At 39.3% G+C, this 25,697-nt stretch overlaps 7 non-coding genes across 7 annotated transcripts; all 7 read right to left on the bottom strand.

The window, feature by feature from the left end:
• Positions 1–13,333: 13,333 nt before the first annotated feature.
• On the bottom strand, positions 13,334–13,406 carry TRNAT-UGU (transfer RNA threonine (anticodon UGU)). Its single transcript has one exon. It is a non-coding gene; the product is annotated as a tRNA-Thr (tRNA).
• Positions 13,407–17,087: 3,681 nt separating this feature from the next.
• Positions 17,088–17,160, bottom strand: TRNAT-UGU (transfer RNA threonine (anticodon UGU)). Its single transcript has one exon. It is a non-coding gene; the product is annotated as a tRNA-Thr (tRNA).
• A 1,649-nt stretch (positions 17,161–18,809) lies between these two features.
• TRNAT-UGU (transfer RNA threonine (anticodon UGU)) lies at positions 18,810–18,882 on the bottom strand. The gene has a single exon. It is a non-coding gene; the product is annotated as a tRNA-Thr (tRNA).
• A 1,496-nt stretch (positions 18,883–20,378) lies between these two features.
• On the bottom strand, positions 20,379–20,451 carry TRNAS-UGA (transfer RNA serine (anticodon UGA)). Its single transcript has one exon. It is a non-coding gene; the product is annotated as a tRNA-Ser (tRNA).
• A 1,013-nt stretch (positions 20,452–21,464) lies between these two features.
• TRNAT-UGU (transfer RNA threonine (anticodon UGU)) lies at positions 21,465–21,537 on the bottom strand. Its single transcript has one exon. It is a non-coding gene; the product is annotated as a tRNA-Thr (tRNA).
• Positions 21,538–22,492: 955 nt separating this feature from the next.
• Positions 22,493–22,565, bottom strand: TRNAT-UGU (transfer RNA threonine (anticodon UGU)). Its single transcript has one exon. It is a non-coding gene; the product is annotated as a tRNA-Thr (tRNA).
• A 1,308-nt stretch (positions 22,566–23,873) lies between these two features.
• TRNAT-UGU (transfer RNA threonine (anticodon UGU)) lies at positions 23,874–23,946 on the bottom strand. Its single transcript has one exon. It is a non-coding gene; the product is annotated as a tRNA-Thr (tRNA).
• Between the last annotated feature and the right edge of the window lie 1,751 nt (positions 23,947–25,697).

Raw genomic sequence — 25,697 nt, forward strand, 5'->3', positions numbered from 1 at the left:
CACCCCTTGGGCCCCCCCTGACTGGCAGAACTCCAGGGCCCGGTCGCAGTTGCGACCCCGGTAGTTCCGCCACTGGCTCTAGGATTTATCGGCGTATAACACGCAGGTAGGGTTTCAGCTTCATATTTTAGTTAAAAAAGTGCGTGTTATACGCCGATAAATACGGTAAATAACCTTCTAATTTGCCCCAATGGTTTCCACAAGCCTTGGCGTGGACACTGATATCCTTGTACAGACACTTTGCTTATCCTTCCTGATAACACACTTTTAGTGCAAATGAAATTCATGGTGCCTACAAAAAAATAAGACCGATTCCCACGGTCCTCTTTATATTTATGTTTAGTGCACCTACACATATATTGTTTTCCAATCTTGATGCTATTTTATACATATAGTCTATTATTTCGTAAAATTGGAGCTTGGCAGCACTGCAGAGTTTTCATTATAGAAAAACTACCCGGACCAAATTTGTTGCGTTGCTATCACTGTTGACTGCTTTCTCCTACATTCCTTCTATTTAGTCACCCACCAAATCCTGCCACCTTCACCTGAGAAATATCTCTAAGATTTGTCTTGTCTTCATACTGAAACAACCAGGCAACTAATCCATTCCAATGTGATATTCCATCTTGAATACTTACTAACCAGCTTCCTCCTTTCCCCCCTTTACCACTCCAATGCATCTCCAACCCAGATATTTGGGGGGGGGGGTTGATCACCACTCTTTATCTGCTGTCCCACTCTGCTGGACCTTTCATAAACTCCCCTCCAAAATGAACATGACCTTCAGAACCCTTAAGAAGTATGCACCATCTGCAGCACTGTTATCTCCACAATTTGCACTTTGTCTCTTCTACCATCATCAGCTCTTCCCACATCCAGGATTTTACTTGTGTTGCACCTATTCTGTAGAATTCCCTACCTTGTTGTGTCAGATTGTCTTACTTACTCACTAAAACCTACCTATTCAGAAACGCATACAACCTAGCGTCCTAATGCAGTCAATTTGCATCCTAAATAAGCCATGTTTTAACATTTGATTATTCCACTTTACCTGTTTTCCAGTCAAGAAATATACTTGCATCTATTGTTGATGCTATAGCGAAAGTAATGACCACCTTATTGTATATATTTTGAAAGGGAAGCACACTGTAAAAAGCATATATGTTCACGTCTTGGGGTGCTGCTGAAATGCCAAACATGTACATGGCACAAAGCAAGGACTTACACCTAGCAAATACTTCCCGTTTGGTGGTTATTGTATATTTTTGTAGGCTCTGACCAGACCTTAGGTTTATGAACCTATTATGACATACAAGGTACCTCCCCTATGCTGTAATATAAGCTGTAAAAAAAAAAAAAAAAAAGTAGACTCACTTGTTGGTGCCATACCAAGTAAACAGATACAGTTCTTTTTGCATTTCTGGATATTTTTGCCACTAAGGGCGATTCAATCTTCAACCAATACGTATTCTTAGATAAAAGTTTTTTGTCCTAACTATATACCCATGCTCCGGCCAAATTCTCTGAGACAAAGGAGAGTCCATTATTCCTTGATGATGGCTAGTTGTCCATGCCTTGATGTACTGTTGTCATCACACTTGACTGTTGATATATGGTTCTTAATGTGGAATACACTTTTTAAAACAAAATAATGGGACTTGTCCATCTGTCATTTAAAAATCAATAGGGAGCATCATGATGCTTTTTTGTCATAATCTAGATAAGCATTCACATTCTTACAGAGCAGTGGTTTCAACTTTGCCACTCTCTTAGGTATATTCATCACGAATGCTCACACTGGCTAAGGCAAGAGAGGCATGGATGTCTTTGTATAATCATATAGTCACCAGAATCAGGAATCTGCACACACTCCCCACAGGAACTCAGGTGCTTAGCTGTGCCAGGAAGGGCCAGCTCCCCAGTAAATCAAAATAGAAAAAGGCTCCAGGCACTCAAGGGTTCCATCAGACAGATTTATTGGAAGAGATAAACAACAACGTTTCGACCTCACGATGAGGTCTTTATCAAGTTGATAAAGACCTCATCGTGAGGTCGAAACGTTGTTGTTCGTCTCTTTCAATAAATCTGCCTGATGGAACCCTTGAGTGCCTGGAGCCTTTTTCTATTTTGTATAATCATATGTGACTTCCTGGATCTCTTCATGTTTTTCTGCTTTTTTGCAAAATCATTCCTGAGAAGGAATGCATTACCAATGTGGCAGAGGGTGTATGTGCATGCTTCATGTGGAGTCCCTGAGCGGCTTAATTCTTGCAACATGACTAGAAATCTTCATATGTCTTTATAGAACCCATAAATATCTCTTAGAATTAAAGGGTATCTTTGATAATCAGCAAGGGGTCAGCATCTCCACTATACATTAGATTCATATAAACACGTGCACTGGAGTAACGAAGGCCCATGATTCCTGTCTATGGTGCCCCACCACCAGCACAACCATGCCAGTCCCAGCTAGCTGAGTATGAGCGCCGGGATATGTTGTTTCCCAGCGTTCAGCGTGTGAGGAACCTAAGGGAGCAGAAGAGCTCTCACAGGCTGGTGGACAACAGATCAGGAGGGGTTTCTGGTGCTATTTGTTTTTAAGTATGTATGTTAGTTTGTGCTAAGTGTTTAAGTATGGTGTATGTGTGTGTTTAAATATGTTTGTGTGTGCATGTTAGTGTGTGATTATATTATTGTGTGTTTGTTTAGGTATGTAAATATGTTACAGTGTGTGTAAGAAGGTTACAGTGTGTGTATAAGTATGTTAGTGTGTGTGTAAGTACGCTAGTCTGTGTGTGTGTGCAGGAGGATTAAAAAACCTTACTTCTTTAAACCCTTACTCCTACTCATATGATATACTGCCTGAAGGGAAGATATGAAAAGCAATGGGAAAATAGCATTATTTTGCTTGGGTGCAGGCTACAGAAACGTTATACTTGCCAAAACCCATTCTGCTTGGTCTTGTTAGAGCATATATTTAGTGCAAATCTCAATTTAAAAATAAACATTACCAATAGCCCTTGTCCCTATTTAACCTGTGTTGCTGCAAGTTATTTCCCAGACAAATGTCAGACTGGTTTCACAGACATAAGATTAAGTACCCCATATTAATAGTAATCATGCTGTGTTTGTCTAGTGTTTTATGCATAGCTATTTTGTACTTGTCAAAACCATAAGGAGCACAATCCTTAAAGGGGAACTATTTCTTATTAGAAGAATTGTGTTAAAAATAAGTTGTATCCTTTTTATAAAACAGTTCCAAAGTTTTAATAATCTTTTACATATCTGGGTTATTCGTTCATTATATGTGTTCCACCTCTGTCACCTTTGTCTACTAACCTGACTCTTTATCATACTGCCTTGTGATAAACAATAGAATACGTTTATTCACCCAGAAACTGACACTGTAATGAAAGTCAGTGGAGGAAAGTATTTCTTTGTTAGTATCGCCATAAAGAATCAGCTCTTTGGAGTGTTTGAGAAGAGAAAGTCACCTAAAATATCACACAGTTTACAACAATGGCAGGTATGCAGTTAAAGGACAGGTTTTTTTTTTTTTTTTTAGAACAAAATGAATAAAACCAAGTTTTCTTTAACGCTAACCTACATTACTGTAAACTGTGCTATATTCTATGCTCAAGGAAAAATATTATTTTCCCATAGGACTTCCCGTTTAACCTTCATCCTGTTGCAGGAACATATGTCTTTGCAATCACTTGCTTCCTTTCCAGCAGCGGATTGGTAGCGGTGACTAGGTTCATGAGCCTGCCAAGTAAAGCCATCACAATTAGTCTAGAATATCTTGTGTGATATATAAATGCTTAGCTGTTTATATGTGCTATGCCCTCCCCCCCACACACACACAAATTGTCCCAATAAAATAATATTTAGCTGACCGTTTTGGCACATAATTTGTGTATTAATGTTAATTTGCTTTCTGATCGAGCATCTAAGATCATGTGCTTTTTTTCTTGAAAAATAAGACATTTTGGGGGAACTACATATAATTGAAACATTGTTAATTGATGTAAACGTGTATATTTTTATGAGATTGTATGTTAGAATAGCATTTACTGCTAATAATTTCTCATGCAAGCTTTATATTTTTGATTCCTATAAAAGTAAGCTCTAGTGCAACAATTCATTTTCAATACCTAGTCAATTAGTTAATTTGCCTTTCAGCTGGTTATGCCTGTTATTGTTATTTTTAACATTTATAAGGGACAAACCCTGTTGTCCAGGGGCACCCAGCTCTGAGATAATTAATAATGCAACAAAGCCATAACTGATAACATTCTAGAGATGTTACCACTGTATGGCATCGTGGATATGTACACTCCTGATACTGACGTCAACCATGGTTCTTTCTACCTTTCTGGCTACAGGTTCGGTTGGTAGACCATACTTGCATTTAAGCACAACTCTGACTTAATTAATGAAACAGTTTTGTCTTCCTTGACCTACATTGCCTAGCAAAGCAATTTGCTTATTTATTTGGGTTTATTTGCATTTGATCCCAGATAAACCATAAGGTGGAAAGTCATTGCTATACTGTCGTCACAATCCAGAATAACACAGGTCCACATGATAGCTCCCTCCTCCTACCAGATACTCTTTTTGTTAGCGATTAGTTGCCTGTAGGTAGAGCTCTGGACATCAATTTTAAAGAGGCACATCACCTTGCATGGCAGATGTACATGAGGATCCCTTCTGGTTACACTATGGTGACAAATGAGTTCCATTTCAAATTGCCCTTATTATCTCCAAACCACACTAAACATACACAAATGTACCAAGTACTTTATAATGTGTTCTTCATGGGGGCTGTATGGAATGTTAGACTGTCCCTTTAAATCAGCGTTTTTCTAACCTCCCTACTGAGGACTACAAATCTCCCATCAGTTAGGTAATGTAAAAAAAAGCAGACTATGGAAGGTATGGGGTATGGTAAAGTGATTTGATGCAAAGTTTAAAAGGTTGTCTTGTCACCATAACAATATTCCCAGTGTGTTCCAAAGGTGGATCTCACAGGTACTGCCTTTATCTTACATTATGTTTTGTATTGTTGCTGTGCTTACGTGCTTTTCATGTTTATTACTATATGTGTAGAACAAATTGCATAAGCATTACGCGTGTGCTGATCGCTGAATGCTAGTTGAGTTGCATTGTATGGAAACAACCCTTTATGGGTTTTAGCACCCACTCTTTATTTTTTATTTATTTATTGCTGTGTTCCACCTTTGGAACACACAAGGCATAAGTATAGGTAAAATGTTTAATTTCACATTAAATAGATCAAACCGAGAGACGCAAAACACAAATAAGACATACAGCAGGACCTATGCAGTAGAGCATGAAACAGTTTGCCTGATGCATTTAGTGTACAACATGTCATTAATATTTTTACCATGGCAACCAATGTTATCATGAAGCTAGCATGGACATTCCATTGGTTACTATGGTGTTAGGACATGACACTGCACCAGAATTACTCTTACTACCGTGTTTCCCCGATAGTAAGACACCCCCGATTGTAAGACGTATCGGGAGTTTCAGAGGGGTCAGCTAATATAAGCCGTACATATGTCTTACTTTCGGGGAAACACGGGGGATGTTAAATAAAGTTTTTTTAACTTTATTTAACATGGAGGATGTTAAATAAAGTTGAAAAAAAACCCCGATGTTTTTATTTAAACCCTGTGCGGCCGCAGACCCCTAAGGCCGGCCCCTTAGAGCAGGGCCGACCTTTGGGGTGTGCGACCGCACAGGGCGCCACACTCCAGGGGGTGCCAACCTGCGGCACCCGGCACCCCTCCAGAGACGGACAGTAATGTCCGCCGCTGGAGGAGCAGGCTCGCAAGGGAGCGGTATCGGAGGTCTTTAACAGACCTCCGGCTCCCTTGAGTGATTTTAAGCCGGGTTCAACCCGGCTTAAAATCACTCAAGGGAGCCGGAGGTCTGTTAATGACCTCCGATACCGCTCCCTTGTGATCTGCGCGGCAACAGCTGTTGTGCGCCGGGGTTTCTTGTCAGATCCCGGCGCACAACACTGAAGCCGCGCCCACCGCTGTCCGTGCCCTCTGACCCGGAAGGAGACAAGAACTGAAGAAGAGGAGCGAAGAGGAGGAAAAGAAGCTGAAAGAAGAAAGGAAAGGTAGGAAAGCATTAAGTGAGAGTGGATTGGTGTATATGTGTGTGGATTGGTGTATATGTGTGTGGATTGGTGTATATGTGTGTGGATTGGTATATGTGTGTTATGGTTAAAACAAAAAATTCGACAATTTTTTCCCAATATAAGACATACCCCGAAAGTAAGACATAGTGGGGCTTTTAGGGATAAAAAGAAAGTAAGACACTGTCTTACTTTCGGGGAAACACGGTACATAACTCCCACTGTCTTAAACAGCAAGACATTCCTGGTGTTAATTTGCTTCTCAGTGATGCAAATATCAAAATGTTTGGACCATTATTTTGCACTTCTTCATCTTTTTATGGGGGTATTTCCAAGCAAGGGAAATAAGCTGTTGGGTATTGTTATAATGGGGGTTAAACTGGTCGTAGCCATCGGAAGTCAGATAAAACACCCAGTTAGAGGGAGGCTGCCAAAGTGATTCATGACATGGAAATAATGGAAGAAATGTCCAATGCCAGTATGAATATGTTTAAAGGGTTTAAGAGGATGTGGGCCCAAGTAGCCGGAATCAATCTGAAACTAGATGTTCATAAACAAAGGTGACAAAGAGACATACAGGTACTCAGAACAGAGTTAGTTTTATTGGTTAGTTTAAACTTTTAAACCAGAACTACATACCTATATCCGAGTTTACATGACTGGTTAAACTTTGATCACACAGTGGAGCATGCTGTGATATCAATTGTAAGGAATATAACTGGATGGATACAGCTCACGCTGAATGTTGTTACACTGATAGTAGATTGTAAATAAAATAAAATTACATATATATATATATAAAAAAAAAAACAGGTAAATTGTCGCATGACATGAAAATATGGACTTCAGCATACGAAGTATAAGATCAAAAACAAATTCAACAACATCAAATGAATGTCAGGATACATCACCGGCAGAGACCTGACATAATTATGATGGTTTCCTCCAAAGCCAGGAATAACTGGTGACACTAAATTCTCTTGGCCCTTGAAAGGTCAAGTAGAATCAAGTTAGATAAAAGAGAGGAAACAAACACAAAGTTATGATAACAATTCTAAGCTATGCTGACAAGGCAAAATGAATTGTCATAGTTTGAAAGCATGCATTTGACATAGTTATGATATTATGACTTTGCTGAAAAAGATCAGCCCTGGCATTAAGAACTGATGCATGAAATGGTCATTAAATATATTAAATATATGTGGCCAGTTTCATTTTAGGGCAATATATGAGGCTTTAATAAAAGCATATCAGAATAGAATAGACTGTGTAGGAAGCCGTTAATGAATGGGCTGTTTAATTGTCGTTATAAGTTTGTGGTGCACAATCTTGATTATGGGGCATTTGTATCATTATTGGGCAGCAAAGCAGGCTTGGGTTGGCCATGTGGGTAGGCATCCTTAATTCGGATCCTGAGTGATTTTAGGTTAGGTGAATCAGACTATGCGGTGGGAGGGTAGATAGTTTCTTAATTTTTTGGGTAGGGTTCCGCAGAAATGGTGGTTCACTTTGCTGTGGGCAATGAAGGGAGATTTTTTTTATAATTAAAGGCTAAAAATCAGAGCTTAGTGGTAGTATGGTCAGCGATTATCCCGATCAACTCCTATCAGATGATATTGTACTCCTGCTTCTTCTCTTCTCAACGCGTTTCGCCTTAGGGGGCTTCCTCAGGAGAAATGTAAAATTATAATCCGCAATGATTCGTATATCGGGACCTTTTCCCCCTGCCTCCAGACTTTTAAGTTGAACGCCTCATTGATATCTGCCATCCTGTAAGTGCATTTCGTTTGCTTTTACCATCTACAGGAAGATATTCCACCATTTGGTCTTTTATTTATCTATAGATTTTAATGAATAAATAAAGATGTTTTTTATTCTGAAGAACCTCATACACCGGCACTGTTTGTGAGTGCATTCACATCTTTCATATATTTGCTTCATTTAATATACATTATTATACTATTATATATATTTTTTTTTTCCTATATGCACATGCGCCCCTATTTGTGCTGTATCTGCAGCATGTTTATGGCTGTTATGGCCCTGGTATAGTGCAAGAGCACTATAGTCTTAGGTGTATAGCCTTGCTCGTGTTGCACAAGCCTTCGGGCTTGGCCTGGTGATAAGCAGTTTTGTATCCACCGCGCAGGAGGGGACGCCAGTGGCTTCAACATAGAAAGTGTTGCAGCATTATGCCTATATTAGGGTTGGTTTATATGGCTTTTTAATAGTAGGTTATGTGACTAAGAATTTGTTTAGGTTAAATTTTGCACTCTAAATGAAGCATTGCTGATATTATCAACAATCAAACACATTGTGACGAGTTTACTATTGTTGAAATGTTAATACTTACTGTTTATGAGATATTGTTGAGTGTCACGGTGGGTTACATAGTTGGCCGCCGTGGTGAATAATTTATCCATAGTGAAATAAAAGTTATTAAATCAATATTGATATCTGTGCTTTATGTGAAGGACGGCCTAAAGTCATGTGCTAATTTGGGAGGAAGAAGGTAGATGACCCATTCACAAGATAAACTCAAACTTTAGAAAACCTGATTTATCTTCTTCCAGATTAACCAATGTAATATTAAAGGGGCAGTCCAGGGTCCAAGTCTGATTTGTTCTTGGAATACAGTAGATGACGCAACAAAAATCATTGCACCTGTGACCAGGGATTCATTTTGTAAACGGCTGATAGCTTTTTGTACAATGCATTTTAACATGGAAACCATTCAGAATACTAAAGTCCTGCTGTGCAAAAGCATTGGATCCATTAGCAGTAGCAAGAATTACGCCAGAATTGACGTGAAATGCTTTTTGATTTCAATCCTGTCTGACAGCCAAGATAAATAATTGATGTAGTTGCTCAGTATCTACCTGATATGTATGTCTGCATTTAGTTCTAAGTTTGGCTTTATTAATTGTTATTATTAACTGATCAAGAAAGGACTAATTAAAAGAAATTGTAGTTAATACAATGGGCTTCTGAAGAAAGGGAGGACCTTGCTGATAGAAAATATCCGTAACTGGTTAACCATAAATCAGTAGTAGAAAAGGCCAAAAAAGCTATTCCTCTTCTTATGATTTGTAGGACTAAGTGGCCACTGTCATACAATGGACAGAACATCAAGGGAAGCTGCTGCTTCAGGCAAGTATCAAAAATAGATACAGAAGCTCTTTTCAAATTGGAATAATGTTTTTTATGTCCTCTTAGCTCACATCCATTGGCAAAACAAGAGTGCAAATTGTAATAAAATTAGGATGCATCCTAAACCGGCAAACAGTTCTTTGTAGTTAAAATTACTTTAAATGTTGTATTCCTTAAAAAAGTTTAAAAAAAATTATATAACATGACATCTTACATTAACAAAATGTGCAAAATAAAATATTTTTTTAGTTTCCGTCTCAATTGTCACTAAATATTAAAGCGTGATTAATTATTCAGTAAAGGAATCTGTCAGTGGTTGCATCATTTGGAATAGATGTGTTAGGCTGCGGTGTAAATGCAGAAAAAAATAGTATTGCAGTATATGGTGAAACTGTTTAATATATTACATTTACAAAGATATGCCTTCATCAAACCTAAATCCTTAGAATAAATTAACAGCCAGATTATACCTTTTCCTAACCCTCAGCCTTACTGTACCCTCTCCTACCTTCTATGTTAACCCTTTTACCTAATCTCACTACACCATTGTCCCAGTTACCTTTTGTTATCTATTACCTAATGTAACATTTTGTCCTAGTTTGTCGTAACCATCGAATGTATGTACTATAAGAAGCACTGCTATACAGTGTAAATAAAATAATAATTACAACAAAAATATTACCAAGACTACAATGTAGTTATACTTGCATGTTACCACTAGAGTGTGCTAAAATAACTTATTATTCAGCAAGAAAGCTAAAATAATGCAATTCCCATTATAAATCCTTACTCACAATATGCCCCTAGATTTTTCTAACCGCACTGATCAATGAAAAATATGTTCAAAATATTATGCATTTTAACCCACCCAAGCATCCCTCTTGTCTATGTAAAATGAATATAAGAATGTATGCATCTTTTGTGTTTCTTATTAGTGTATTATACCCCAATATGTTCTGATCTGCTTTGTTAATGGGACACTTAGCTGGTTTCCGTGCAAGCCATTGTGCTGTGTTTATTAAGACCAACTTTCAGTGCTGCGATTAAAAAGAAGTTGGTGCCTAGAAATTGTCCCTTCCACTGACTGTCCCACTTCTACTTTACTCGCTGCCACCGTCTTTAGAATGGTTTTATACATATGTTCCAAACCTTCCAAACAGACCATCTGCATATACACTACACTATGGGTAGGGGTGGGCAGTGCTTCAAAATGAAATAATTGTGTCCCTTTAAATATTTAAAGTTTATTAAACTTTATTAAATTAGTTATTTTAATTTCTTTCGTTTTTAAGAGGGTGCAACTATGTTTTTCCCTCTGTCTAATGCTTGTGCCCCATACATGTTTGTACCCCTCTGATGGCTGCTCTGCCTTCTAGTAAGCACATTATTCATTGTGGTATCAATTTGAGAAACACAAATAAAAATATAATGATGTACTTTACATTTCTATGACATAGAAATATATATATATATATATATATATATATATGTATATATAAAATAGTTTGCATGCAGTTATTTAATTCAATTGAAGTTTGGTTCTCTGGTCAAACGACAGACTGGTCGAGAACTTGTCATCAGTGTACAAATTTTGGTTTTGGAGCTGCAACTTTTTCAGTGGTTTTCTTTATTTTTTACATGCATATTTGTAAGAGGAACCAGGTAGATAGAAGGGTCCCTGGTTGTGACAGAATGACCTGTCATACAAGGCCCCAAGGTAGTCAGAGATGGCTCCAGCCTGGCTGCCAAACAGGCAGGAATTCCATTGTTTAATTAATCCCATCAATAGGATTGCTGCCTAGGGATTAAAGGTTGGGTTGTATGCATATATCTGTTAATTTATGTTAATGCAGTTCTCTGGATATATGAGTCTGTTTTACATCAATAAACTGTTCATTCCTGCTGTACTCAGTTCAAGGTAGTTGTGTCTACTTATTGGGTACACATAGCAGGGTTCCAAGGTGCGCATGCTGGCTGGTGCTGGAAGTGATTCCGGGGACAACAGGAGGATACGTCTGGGTGATCTCTGGGAGTTACTACAGCTCTCTTGGTGAACCCGTTACGCTGGTCATCGCTTCATTTCTTGCAGTAAAAGATAGGTATCTACATAAAGTTTCCTAAGAACCAGGTCACAAATAAGGACACAACTTGCCGGTCAGAATGCAGAAGACACTTTTGGAGAAAACCAATACTTTTTATGGGTGGTAAGTCAATGCTATGAATTGGAACAAACACAATAACCATTGGTATCTCAAGCCAATGGGAATAAAAATTTTGGCCATGGCAACCAATCAATGTGAAAACTCAATGTAGAACAATAACCAATAAGAACAGGGTGGCATATTAGATAGAGACAGAGACATTTAAACGTCCCCAAGCATACACCTGGGTGGTACAACATTTGCCACGGTTAGTCGTGACCAATTGTGCTGTAATGTGTGACGGACCGACCAGGGACTTCAGGTTGCCCCTCTCCGCCAAGAGCGACTTCTCCCTTCAGGACAATAATTCCCCACAATCCGTCGGCAATATCCCCAAGCAAAGTAAAGGCATATCACTATCCAGTATCCAAATAACCAGGCAAGACTAGTCTTTAGTTACAACAAGAGGAGAACTGATTTATTTTAGACACAGATATATCCAGCAAAACACTTTCACATTATTTATTAACATAAAACAAGATATTGGGATACAAACCGCCCCCTTAATCTGCATCCCAGAGACAACAAGGGCAGTAAAGGGATTAACAATACAAAAGGATACAGATGCCACTAAAATAAGAAATACACATTGTCTTGATTAGATTATCTCCCAGACCTTAGTGTGCTGTGTGTAAACGGTTAGGAAATAATAAAATACATTTTTATTAATAACACACAAAAGGATAACATCGCACTCTTTATCAGGGCCCATAGTCTGTAGTAAGGAGGCTGGCACTCAGTCCCCTCCAGGAGCCCATGGCACGGAGGCTTCCGTGACATACTGGATAAAAGATTGTGTTTTAATATGCATTAATATGTGATAAGGCTGTGTGGGGCAGTAACCTATCCTTTTAATGAAATAAAGCCTCACAGTCTAGCAACCAAAATTATTATTTTTTATTTTTTTTAGATCCGCAGCAGAAGCTAGAACCTTGGAAAATCTTCTGACAAAGCACTCCCTGTACGGATATGCCTTGTCTTCCTTCCCTCCCCGCCCAAAAGGCCTGCAGGAGGGCCAGATCTTCTTGGTCGCCCTTCCAGTACAAGCAGGGGAACCACTGCATCCACCATCTCTCCCGCCAAAAAATCTGGTGTCCACCTTTACTACGGCACAGTGCTCAATCCGTGAACCAGTGTCAAATCAGTGTCTGTTTACATTGTCTCAGTCTCAAGTAACTATAACTATTTTACTGGCGACCCCTACTGATACCAGATAGTGTGAGCCACAAGCATACTTCCTGAACATGTTTATTAGCACTCACATTTAAGTCAATGTTGGAATGTTTCGGCAATACCACGTGCAGACTTATTTAAGCAGTTACTATTAACAAGAGTAGTTAACTTAATTACTTTTTTGAGTTATCTGGATTTCAGTAAGGCGTTTGACACTGCCCCTCATAGAAGACTCATAAATAAATTGTGCTGTTTGGATGTTAAAATATTTAAAAATTAAAAGAATGGTAAAGAGTGTGTCCGTAGATCTAAGTCTGTTGCATCAGAAAAAAATGGTCTCATTTGGCATCAAATTATATGTTTATAAGCTAGTCAAATGCCTATTTTACGCATATTGAAGATCCCACACTTGCCTCTACACTCTGGGAGGGTAGAGGCAAGGAGGCTGTTTGAGTTATCTACCACTGTCTCAGTAAAGTAAAACCTCCTTACTTTATTTATCAAGTCCTTTGTACTAATACCTGAACAGAAACAGGAATTGATAATCCATTATGGAACTCAAATATTAACTCACTAGAAATAATTGTCTAATGCTTAGAAATTTTTTGTGGCCAAATGTATAAAACTACAAGCAAGGCCCCAGCGAGATTTGAACTCGCGACCCCTGGTTTACAAGACCAGTGCTCTAACCCCTGAGCTATGGAGCCATCTTTCTAAGGTCTCTATCCAAGTTCCGCCAAACATTTGAGGGGTAATTGCTGTCCTTACATGTCATTTTTTCAGAATGCGGTAAAGATGGGATGGATTAAAATGAATCTGTAAATTTATTAATTCTGTATTAACACATCACTGAATCATAAACTTTAGATACATCTGTCAAGTATCACCACATGCAATAAAAAAAAAATATTGAATATTTTTTTTAAGCTTTAATATTGTGAGGTACATATAACCAACATGGGTTGCCATGAAATGAGGAACAGTGCAACCTAACTCCCCCACCCACCCACCCATTATGTTTTAACAGCTAAATGGCATTACACCCACTGTTGGTTTTCTAGTTGGAGTACATATGAAAAGATATAGGCTGATTTATTACTCTGTCCCTGACTTACATGTCTCCTGTGAAATGATATGTTTTCTTCTAGCTTTTTAAGACCAGTAAAAAAAATATTTGAGGATTTTGGCGACAACCAGCGGAAAGTTCTGAAGCCCAATTTCCACAAACCCAGGGAGAATTGGAATATAAGCATTACAAACTGACTGCCTTTCTTCTGACAGAAAACAATTTCACATTTCACTGACACAGTTACTAATTGGCTCAATATAAATAAAAATAATGTAACATGATGAGGGCAGCTAATAACTCTACAATGCGTAGCGCATGACCAGATTCACCAGAATGCTAACAGTATTTAAAATAGCATGCTTTGAAGGAGAAAGCAGCCACCAGCACAAGAAATGTATTTTTACATTTTTTTATATTTTGTTAGTCTCCTTTATCACTATATACATATAAATGCTACTTAGTTGCAATTTCCCAGTGTGATTTATCTGTAATAAATACAATGTTTGCTAGAGATGAGTGTCACCTTTCCTAGCCAGTCTTCACCCAATAAGGGGCAATATTAGCCTGAGCTGACTTTAGAGGCGCCGTATGTGAAGCCAGATTATTATTGCAAATAAAGACACAGTTTGCTATTTTTTTTAACAATGGCTTACATAAATTACATAAACTGTCTGGGACTTTAGATTGAATCTTCCATGTAGCCCTCAACTCCAAAGGCTCACCACCTGGTAGAAGTTTGATTGTCCAGCACCAGGACCTATAAGGCCTCTGAACTTACTTTGGTCCCCCATGAGTACCATGTCTTCTATATAGCTCAAAGCAAACAGTACTTTACGTGTTAACTATACTGAACACAGTAGGGGAGTTATAGGCTTTTAATTGGGCTTCCATCAATCAGAATTAACAATAAGAGGAAATAAAAATGATTTGTATCTCCAGCTGAGGGTCAGTAAAGTCAGGAAGCCAAAGAACTGCTAAGTGATATTTCCTACATTAATTGTTTTAATTAATGTTTTGGGTATTCTAAAGCATTGTATTTTCTGCTTCCGCACAGTATGACTTGGCAAAGATTTGGGGATCCTTCAGTGACTTCTGTACTTAACTTTTCACTTCACAATGAAAAACATTTTACTATTGATGCTCATTTTGCCTGATGTGCCGTATAGCCAGTCTGGGCCTGTTCTAAGACCAGAGCTAGCCTTGAAGCAGTCCAAAAATGCTGGTTCTTAACACAGGATTATTCACTAAGGTTAACCTGTGTCTAACTCTAACTCAGTGGTCAAGTTTGGTGGGATCCAATTGATAGATGCCATGAGCACTTTCCCTGAATTTGGCTACAGAGATGACATCAATTAATTAATTTGTTCAATAGTGTAAGTACTTACAAAGAATAGAGAAATATTTTATCACACTTTCTCATTTAATGATAATAATCTTAATCCTAAAAAAAGTAACCATATTACTTGAGAGTCTGAAATCTCACTGGAATTTACTGGAGGTTAATTACATTTTTGCATTCACATTTCCTTAAAACCAGACATGAAAGGAACAGTATTTTAAAGGGTTAATTAAACATATTACAGAGAATGAAAAGTAAAGTGAGAGCAAAATTAAATACTATTGGTTTTGGGCAGCTGTGCTGTATGGGTGGTCCCACTGGGTTCATGTTAAACCCTGTGAATCACAAGAAAATCATTACTAATCAGTGTTTATTCCTCATTCACATCTCCTGTTGCCCAACACCTTTATTCTTCTGTAATGGAAAAAAAGCCTTGACAATTTTATGGATAATTAAGTAAAAAAATAGCCTAAGCTACCCAAAATACTTCTCAGGAAATGGATTACGTTCAGTTTTATCAACAAAATTGTTCAGTCATTTTGATTTGCCAAGGTAATGTACAGAGAAATTTAGTCATATAATTAGAAAACTAAACTGGTCAACTAAACATGGAATAAGAATCTGTTTTCCCTAAAGGATATCAATATACAGATAGGTAATTTCCTTTGTTCGCAAAACAGTTGATGACACTTTGGAGGTTGCTTTACTTGAGCATGGTTAGGCAAGATCATGGTTTTGTGTACATGCCACATATGTACTATGGATAATACGCCATTATCACGCACATGGTTTGATGTTCGGACAGTTTGCCTAACCTGTTTAAATGCATGCATGAATGACGATGTTCATACTAAAGAATCCTGTTATCAAATTAATTCTTTAAGGACTCAAGTCGAACATATTGCTTGGCTAGACCTGTCAACAAGGAGGATTGAAAGCTGAAACTAAACCAGATAAAACAAATCCTCCCTTTCCATTTATGAGCCTTCATTCACAATCACTAGGATGATCACACCGACCCGGCTTATCCAAAGGACAAGTCCAGCTCTCTTTATTTACAAGCTTTGCAAACCGGACCTGGACCTTACTCAGCTCATGTCTTACCCAGTTGGCTCAACCATTTCTAGTTTAAGGTTGGGGGTCATATTGGGGTCAAGTAACTTGATGTGAGTTACAATTTGGGTCACTGAGGTCTGTCCCCCATTAAATGAGAGGGGAAAGAACTCTCAGTAATGAATGGAGACAGTGAATTTGTGAATTCTTACTCCTCTGTACTTAAGTTTTTTTAACTAATTCAAGAGCTTAAAAAAAAACACAAGAGGGAAGAAGCCGTTTACTTCACATTCATGTGCCAAGCCTAGCTTCCTCTCTTCTATTATGTGCTGACAGTTTATACTTCCTGTCAGAAAACTGGCACCAAACTTCAGGTCATGAGATAAATCCTTTTAGTAAGAAAAATACATCAGTTTGGTTAGTTTCTCTGATCCACTTTCTTTTACATATTTCAGTAGCTTTGTTAAACAAGGCTTTCATATTTTAACTTTTTGTGGGGCTCTTTACAGAACAAATGGTCTGGTGACAAAGACGTCTTTGAAGCATCTCAGAAGACTAGCGACACCTCTACCGGTGAGGGCTAGAGTGACCACATTTTACTTCTGCCATTCAGGGACACAGTATGGAGTGGATGGGATTACACACACATGGCGTATATTATATATATATATATATGTATATAGACCATAATGGCACTCGCTAAGGTTTTTTTTTTTTTAATAAAATCATGCCCCCCGGCCCCATCCAAACTATGCATGATAAAACTCCTTGTAATTCATAGGCAATATTTAGATTGCTCTTTTCGGAGTGCCTATCGGTCACACAAGCAAACATGCAAGTAATGCATTATGTGTCCACAGATAATTACCTACTGGCTGCCTTCAACAAGTTGTTTTCAATTGTTCTTTATACAAAATAGTCTAAGGAAGGCCCCAGCGAGATTTGAACTCGCGACCCCTGGTTTACAAGACCAGTGCTCTAACCCCTGAGCTATGGAGCCAACTGCTGACTAAGCTTTGTCATCAGAACCTTTTGTGGGTCTCTTTATGGCACCAAAACACTGACACCCAAACACACACACACACCAGGACAGGCTCTGCCACACCGACACTCAAACAAACACACACACACACACACACACACACACCAGGACAGGCTCTGCCACACCAACACCCAAACACACACACCAGGACACGCTCTGCCACACCAAAACAGCCACACAAGAAAATCACCATAACCCCCCTAGCGACACCTCTACCGGTGAGGGTTAGGGTGACCACATTTTACGTCTGCCATTCAGGGACACAGTATGGAGTGGATGAGATTACACACACATGGCGTATATTATATATATATAAAACTAACAAGAAGTGAAATACAGCACTAGCAAAACAGCAAGAAAAGCTCCAAACCAAATACTCAAGGTGGTCTCCCTTGCACACACCCAAAAACAATAAAGTGAAAAAAGAAACTTAGAGTAGGTGAGCTGTGGATAATAAATCACTAAATCAATCTAAATCAATATGTAAAACGTGTTGTTCACACCCTGTGATATCAAAAATTAATATAAAAATAGATACATATACCTATATCTGAATGTGGAAGGATCTTCTGTCCGAATATTTAAAACTCGAAACATGAAACATAGAAAAACAAATAAGACATAGCGCAACCTCTAATTACAAGATGAATAAGATCGAAAATTTTTGCAGTATCAAACTCACACTTTACAACAGCACTAATAAAGTGCTATATGCGTGGATCATAAAGAGTAAATAAGATCAGTCAAGGTCCTGCAGAATAAACTTCTATATGTAGGTTTAATTCCGGCATCAAATAAATACAATAAATATGCTTACAGGACCAATGTATACAGCCAGCATAGAAGTCCCAAACGGAAGGTAGAAAACCTAACAAAGTCCGTTGGTGTCTATCTTCTATAGGGCGCTGATTGCTTCCGGGTTCTTGTGTGACATCTCACAGGATCTCCGGAGATTGGGGGGGGGCAGTAGCAATACGCATTTCGCCTATACACATAAAAGAAATATATACACAAAAAAGAAAATGTACACATAAGGAAATAAATATATATATATATATCTAAAAAGGAAAATATATATATATATATATATATATATATATATATATAAAGGAAAAAATATATATATATAAAAAAATAAAATGTACACATAAGGGGAAAAAATATATATATATATTTTTCCTTTTTAGATATATTTTTTTTACTTATGTGTACATTTTCTTTTATGTGTATATATTCTCTCCATATAGTATGGATATGTGCAAACAACTTTTGTTTTACCGCACAGGGGAAGCAGACGCGCAGCAGGGTCATGTGATGTGATGTCACTCCTGCATCCACTTGGCAGTACAGGAGACATTGCTCACACAGGTAAGTAGCCGGCCAATGCGGAAGTGATCACGGGGGTTGCCCTGGCCCCCTAGAGTGGCGGGCTTGGTTGCTGCATTAAAGAGCCTATTTTTAGGTAGAGGCCTGGAGCTGCAGCTTCATCAGCCCCTACATTAATCCAGCCCTGATAATAGTAATGCATTATGTGTCCACATAGAACTCTCTACAAGGCCCCTTCAACAAGTTGGTGCCAATTGTTCTTTGTACAAAACAATCAGGGAAGGCCCCAGCGAGATTTGAACTCGCGACCCCTGGTTTACAAGACCAGTGCTCTAACCCCTGAGCTATGGAGCCAACTGCTGGGGCAAATTTTGCCATCGGAACCTTTTGTGGGTCTCTTTATCGAACAAATGGTCTGGTGACAAAGACGTCTTTGAAGCATCTCGGGAGACTAGTGATGCCTCTACCAGTGAGGGCTAGGGTGACCACATTTTATTTCTGCCTGCTTCCTTCTGTGTTGCTCACACACAGAAGGAAGCAGGCAGCTAGCCCCACATTGTGTATTTATACCACCTAGCCAGCCCCCTTTAGTATCAAATCAGCCCTGGAACCCAGATTGCACCCAGATTCTCTGCCACACCGACACCCAAAAACACACCCTCCAGGACAGGCTCTGCCACACCGACACCCGACTGATTTATATAAAGTCTAAGATGTGTATAGACCAGGGGTGTCCAAATTTTTTCTGCAGTGGGCCACTTCATCAGAATTGTATACGTGCGCGGGCCGCACTCATTTTTCACTGTGGCCTTTAAAAAAAATATGCAGATTAACATAAAGTAAATGACACAAAACCTTTACTTTTCCTCTCACTGATTTCTGGGCCTAGAAAGTTTTGTGACTAAAAATCCAGGATTCTGGATAAGTAAAAATGAAATAGTTCTATTTATTCTAGGGATGCACCAAAATGAAAATTCTGGACCAAAACATTCACGGTTCACTTAGCCAAAACCAAAAATGACCCTCCACCTTTAAAAATAATAATAAAAACTCACATTTTTAATAAAAGTAGGTAACACACCACAATTGGACAATTACTAACAGCAATCACACTCCTATCTTACCCAGACAACCAGTAAATGCTGGTACCTAGGCATGATGGGACTGTGCTTGCTGTGATTGCTGTTCTAGCATTTACTGGTCGGATGTGTAAGTGCTGTAACCTAGGCATGATGGGACTGTGATTGCTGTCAATCACACTCCTATCATGCCAAGTCAGCCAGTACATGCTGGTACAGGGTGGCTGTAAGTGATGTGCAGACCCCATACTGCTGGCAGCATCAATACACAAGGGAGGCAGCTAGCTAGGTTTCAGCATGTACTGGCTTACTTGGCATGATAGGAGTGTGATTGCTAACAGCAATCACAGTCCCATCATGCCTAGGTTACAGCACTTACACATCCAACCAGTAAATGCTGGAACCTAGGCATGATGGGACTGTGATTGCTGTTAGCAATCACTCCTATCATGCCAAGTCAGCCAGTACATGCTGGTACAGGGTGGCTGTAAGTGATGTGCAGACCCCATACTGGTGGCAGCATCAATACACAAGACTTGGCATGACAGGAGTGTGATTGCTAACAGCAATCACAGTCTCATCATGCCTAGGTTCCAGCACTTACACATCCATGCTATCAAACACACACATTCATTCATATACTCATTCATTCACAGATTCATTCCCTCAATCACGCATACTCATTCAAACAACACATTATGTGTTACTACTACCTACTGGCCGCCTTCAACGAGTTGTTTTCAATTGTTCTTTAGACAAAATAATGTAGGAAGGCCCCAGTGAGATTTGAACTCACGACCCCTGGTTTTCAAGACCAGTGCTCTAACCCCTGAGCTATGGAGCCAACTTCCAGCATATGCTATGCCATCAGAAACTTTTGTGGGTCTCTTTACAGCACCCAAACACCGACACCCAAACACCGACACCCAAACACACACACACCAGGACAGGCTTTGCCACACCGACACCCAAACACACACACACACACACACACACACACAGGACAGGTTCTGCCACACCAACACCCAAACACACACACACCAGGACAGGCTCTGCCACACCAACACCCAAACACACATACACCAGGACAGGCTCTGCCACACCAAAACAGACACACAAGAAAATCACCATAACCCCCCTAGCGACACCTCTACCGGTGAAGGCTAGGGTGACCATATTTTACGTCTGCCATTCAGGGACACAGTATGGAGTGGATGAGATTACACACACATGGTGTATATTAGATATATATATATATATCTCACATATATCTCATATATATATATATATCTCACATACACATTGATTCACATAAAGTCTAAGATGTAGTTCATAGCCAATATGTAGATTGCTCTTTTCAGAGTGCGTATTGGAAACACAAGCAAACATACAAGTAATGCATTATGTGTCCACAGAGAATTACCTACAAGCAACAAGTTGGTGCCAGCTAGCGATGCGTCTACAAGTGAGGGCTAAGGTGACCACATTTTATATCTGCCTTTCAGGGACACAGTATAAAGTGGATGAGATTACACACACAACTGTATATTATATATATATATATATATATATATATATATATATCTCACATACACACTGATTCACATAAAGTCTAAAATGTATATAAAATGTATATAGACCATAATGGCTCTCGCCATTTATAAAATCATGCCCCCCGGCACCTTCCAAGCTATGCATGTTAAGATTCCTTGTAATTGATACGCTGTATGTATTAAGATTGCTCATCATATTGGAGACATGGATACACCAACAAACTTTTAATGCATTATGCATCCACAGATAATTTTCTACAAGCCCCCTTTCACCTAATTGTTCTTTATACAAAATTGTCAGGAAAGGCCCCAGCGAGATTTGAACTCGCGACCCCTGGTTTACAAGACCAGTGCTCTAACCCCTGAGCTATGGAGCCAACGTGATGACTGTAATGCGTTGCTCAGCTGAACAGGCGGAGCTCTAATCAGTGTCAAATCCTATGTTTCTATGCGAGGCTTTAAGAACAGATCCCATAAGATTCAGAGGGTTTCGATTTTGAAACATAAGTATTACTTCTTCGTGGCAATAATAGCAGCGTTTCTGTAAAATGATCCAATCGAAACAGATTCAGTAAATATAAATGCAAGATCAACAACGCTTAGAAATATGTTTTTAGCTGTTGTTTCACACCTCCTGGCACACGAAGTGTTAAGCTGCTCAGAGGAGCAGGGTGCAGTAACGTCCATTACTAAGCTCCTGGCTTCCAGCTGTGCAGCAGATCACTGTCTAAGATCTGTTTAAGAACAGATCCCATAAGATACAGAGGGTTTCAATCTTGAAACATAAGTATTACTTCTTCGTAGCAATAATAGCAGCGTTTCTGTAAAATGATCTAATCGAAACAGATTCAGTAAATATAAATGCAAGATCAACAGCACTTAGAAATATGTTTTAGCTGTTGTTTCACACCTCCTGGCACACGAAGTGTTAAGCTGCTCAGAGGAGCAGGGTGCAGTAACGTCCATTACTAAGCTCCTGGCTTCCAGCTGTGCAACAGATCACTGTCTGGACACATTTTAGTTTTACACATCATCGTCCCTGCTGACTTTGTGTGTGTGTGTGATTTCATAGATCTCTGCTGTGTTTAATCTCTGGACCGATTCTATAGACACAAAAATGTCTATAGCTCATGGGATTTCATAAAAATAAATACTATAGAATTGGTGTAGTTACACACAAGGGAAATTATAGTTTAAGACAAAATCTGAAACTAGCCCATGCTTTTAATGCTTATTTTTATGAAAGCCAAAAACCTTCAAATTTGTCACCTACGGGTCCATTTATAGCCGTTAGTCGCTTTTGCAATTTTATTTCATGCAAAATGATCTTAAAGGCCCCAGCGAGATTTGAACTCGCGACCCCTGGTTTACAAGACCAGTGCTCTAACCCCTGAGCTATGGAGCCGTACGTTGTGAGTGCTTACGCAATATGATAGGTGGAGTTTAATGCAGCAGGAAACTCGTGCTCAATCGTCTGCTAGGAATATACGGCTTGGGCTCTGCGCATCAGTACGAGGCGGGGAAAAGACTTTATACGGTGGAGTATGAGATCATTATCCAGTCTAGGTATTATGCGTAAGTGCAAGTGCTCGTTTGGAAATATGTATGTGGGCATATGTATGTGGGCATACTATGACATCATCACACATGTAACAACAGACCAGTGTGTGACATCACATGCAAATGCAACCAAAAATATGTGCATGAAATATATTTAATCTGCATTATACATGTTTATAACATTATGACCACCAAACCCAATATTAGTGCTGATCTATCTACCATGTGTAAGGGTTTGGTGAATACAGTGCTTTATATAAACAGGGAATGGATGTCAATGAGCCAAGTTAAATGGGAACTTATTGTGTAGCTGGGCTATATAACTATGACGTCAACGATACAGGAGGCGCTATACCGGATTGTGTTAAATGGTTATATCCTTATATTATCATTCCTTTAAAAGGAGGTACTTTAATTGCCCATTGGACAGCGCTACAGAATATGACGGCGCTATCCAAAAAATGATAATGACTGCGGCTGTGAAGTCAATGTAAAAAGAACTTTCCTCGCAGGAAGTGTTTCTGTCTGATCCACTGATGGGATTATAAACTTTTGGAGTAGGTCTGACTATTTGAGAAATGCTGTGTGTGGTATAACTGTGTGTGTTCTCAAACTATGCATATGATGTGTTAAGTGAATTAGTACTTTTCTGCCGGCATGTTGCCACCAGTCTACATGCTTAATGGTATACCGTTTCAAAAATGAGGTAGAAATGTTAATTCTCAGTTAGTAATTCAGGTCCGGGAGACGTGGAAAGAATGACATGTTTACAAGAAAAGGATTCCACATTTATCTGCACCGGAAATATTTTGAATAGTCATATGTTAAACTATGTTCATTAACCCTATCCATTCTTAAGGATATTACATTTTTGAACATAGGATTTAGTATGCTGCAGAGCTTTGTGGGGTTTTTTTTACTTTTTACTTGTCTTCTCATAGCCATCCAAGTATTTTACTTCCTGGATCTTATTTAAAATTCCTAAATTCCCTGATATGATGTGGTTTGGTTGGAGAAAAGTTGGTAAGAAGTAAAGTAGAGGAATACATAATATGGTTTCTTAATACATGTATGTAGGTTTTATTTCAATTTGTAAGGATTATTACATTCAAATGTAGAATTTTGTAAAACAATCCTAGTCAAAAAATCACAAAGGCCCCAGCGAGATTTGAACTCGCGACCCCTGGTTTACAAGACCAGTGCTCTAACCCCTGAGCTATGGAGCCGGCACGAATGAGCCATTTGCATTGAAGGTCATCTGCATTTCCCATTTATTATTATTTATTATTTTGAAATAGGAAAGTTATTTTTCTTTATTTTATACTTGTACTTGAAGAAGTTTTTGGAACTTTGTTACATATGTTTTATTATGAATGTTTGCTTTTTTCACTTAAAATTATTTTTCTTAAAATTTCCAGAATTTTCAAAACCCTTTGTGGTTTTTGTAAACAACATGGATTTTTTGTAACAATTTATTTATACCGTATTGGCTCGGATATAGGCCGCACTTTTTTCACCGGCTGCGGCGATGCGGGTAAACAGCCTCCGCTGCCGGCACGTCTGCACGATGTGCTTTAGCAATCTCCCTTGCCGGGAATTCCCACGGGTGTAGTCCTGGCAAGCGAGATTGTTAAAGCACATAGTGCAGATGTCCCGGCAGCAGAGGTTGTTTACCCGCATCGCCGCAGCCGGTGACCGTCCGCACGATGCGTTTTACCTCTGCCCCCAAGACTTAGCAGAGCAGACTCCCAGGTGTCTTGCGGGGCCGGCGGGGGACATCTACGCAATACGCGTATACAACTTCCGGTGCCGGCACATCCGCTGAGTGCCGACACCGGAAGTTGTATACGCGTATTGCGTAGATGTCCCCCGCCGGCCCCGCAAGACACCCGGGAGTCTGCTCTGGTAAGTCGGGGGGGCAGAGTGGCAGCATATCTCGGGGGGGGGACAGTGGCAGCATATCTCGGGGGGGGGGCAGTGGCAGCATATCTCGGGGGGGGAGGAGGAGGAGGACAGTGGCAGCATATCTCGAGGGGGGAGGAGGACAGTGGCAGCATATCTCGGGGGGGAGGAGGACAGTGGCAGCATATCTTGGGGGGGAGGAGGACAGTGGCAGCATATCTCGGGGGGGCAGTGGCAGCATATCTCAGGGGGGGAAGACAGAGTGGCAGCATGTTTTTTTGGTGCTTTTTTAAAGAAAAAAACTTTTTCTTTAAAAAAGCACCAAACTTTTAGGGTGCGGCCTATATATGGGGGCGGCCTATATCCGAGCCAGTACGGTATTTGTAATATTTTTTTCTTCCATTTTCTGAAGCGAGTAACAGTTCCCGCATTCTCACTATGACCTCAGTCAGTGATCAGCACAGAGCTGGACTCTCGCTGCTCACACCACATGCGATCAGCCTCACAGGGGCCTCACTGCACCGATGGCAGACAACACTGGAAGATAATGCTGGCTCTCCGGCTTACAGAGTAGACACCAGAGGAGACCTCCCTATTGATATTTTATTACATTCTCTGCTCATTATCTCATTTGTTTTTTTGATGCAACAGTAGATCGGAAAGCGCATCAACCGGTTAAGAGCTTTACATTAGTACTTTGCTCTTTAGTATTTCTCTTAGAATTATGTCTTCATAGAAGGTTTAATCATCTTTTTAAACTATCTCAAAAACTAATTTAAAAACGTAAAAATGTCTCTACTTTAACTTGCCATAAAGTCCTCCCAAAATAACATTCTCTATTTCTTAACATTTTTTGCTCTGAGTCTTATTGGCCTATGGGTCTGGCAGCTCCAATGTTTTGCTCCTTCTTTTGCCCCACCTACGAGAAATACCAGAAAAAAATATTAAACATGATATTCCTAGTGAATTTTCTCCTGGCTTTCATAAAAAGTAAAAAAAAAATGTATTTCTAAATTCTTTGCACTTTAACATTTAAGAGTCATCACATATATATTTTTTTCCTTTTCTTCTTAAT

This window comes from Spea bombifrons, chromosome 5 (genome assembly GCF_027358695.1).
Source record: "Spea bombifrons isolate aSpeBom1 chromosome 5, aSpeBom1.2.pri, whole genome shotgun sequence".
Taxonomy (NCBI): Eukaryota; Metazoa; Chordata; class Amphibia; order Anura; family Pelobatidae; genus Spea; species Spea bombifrons.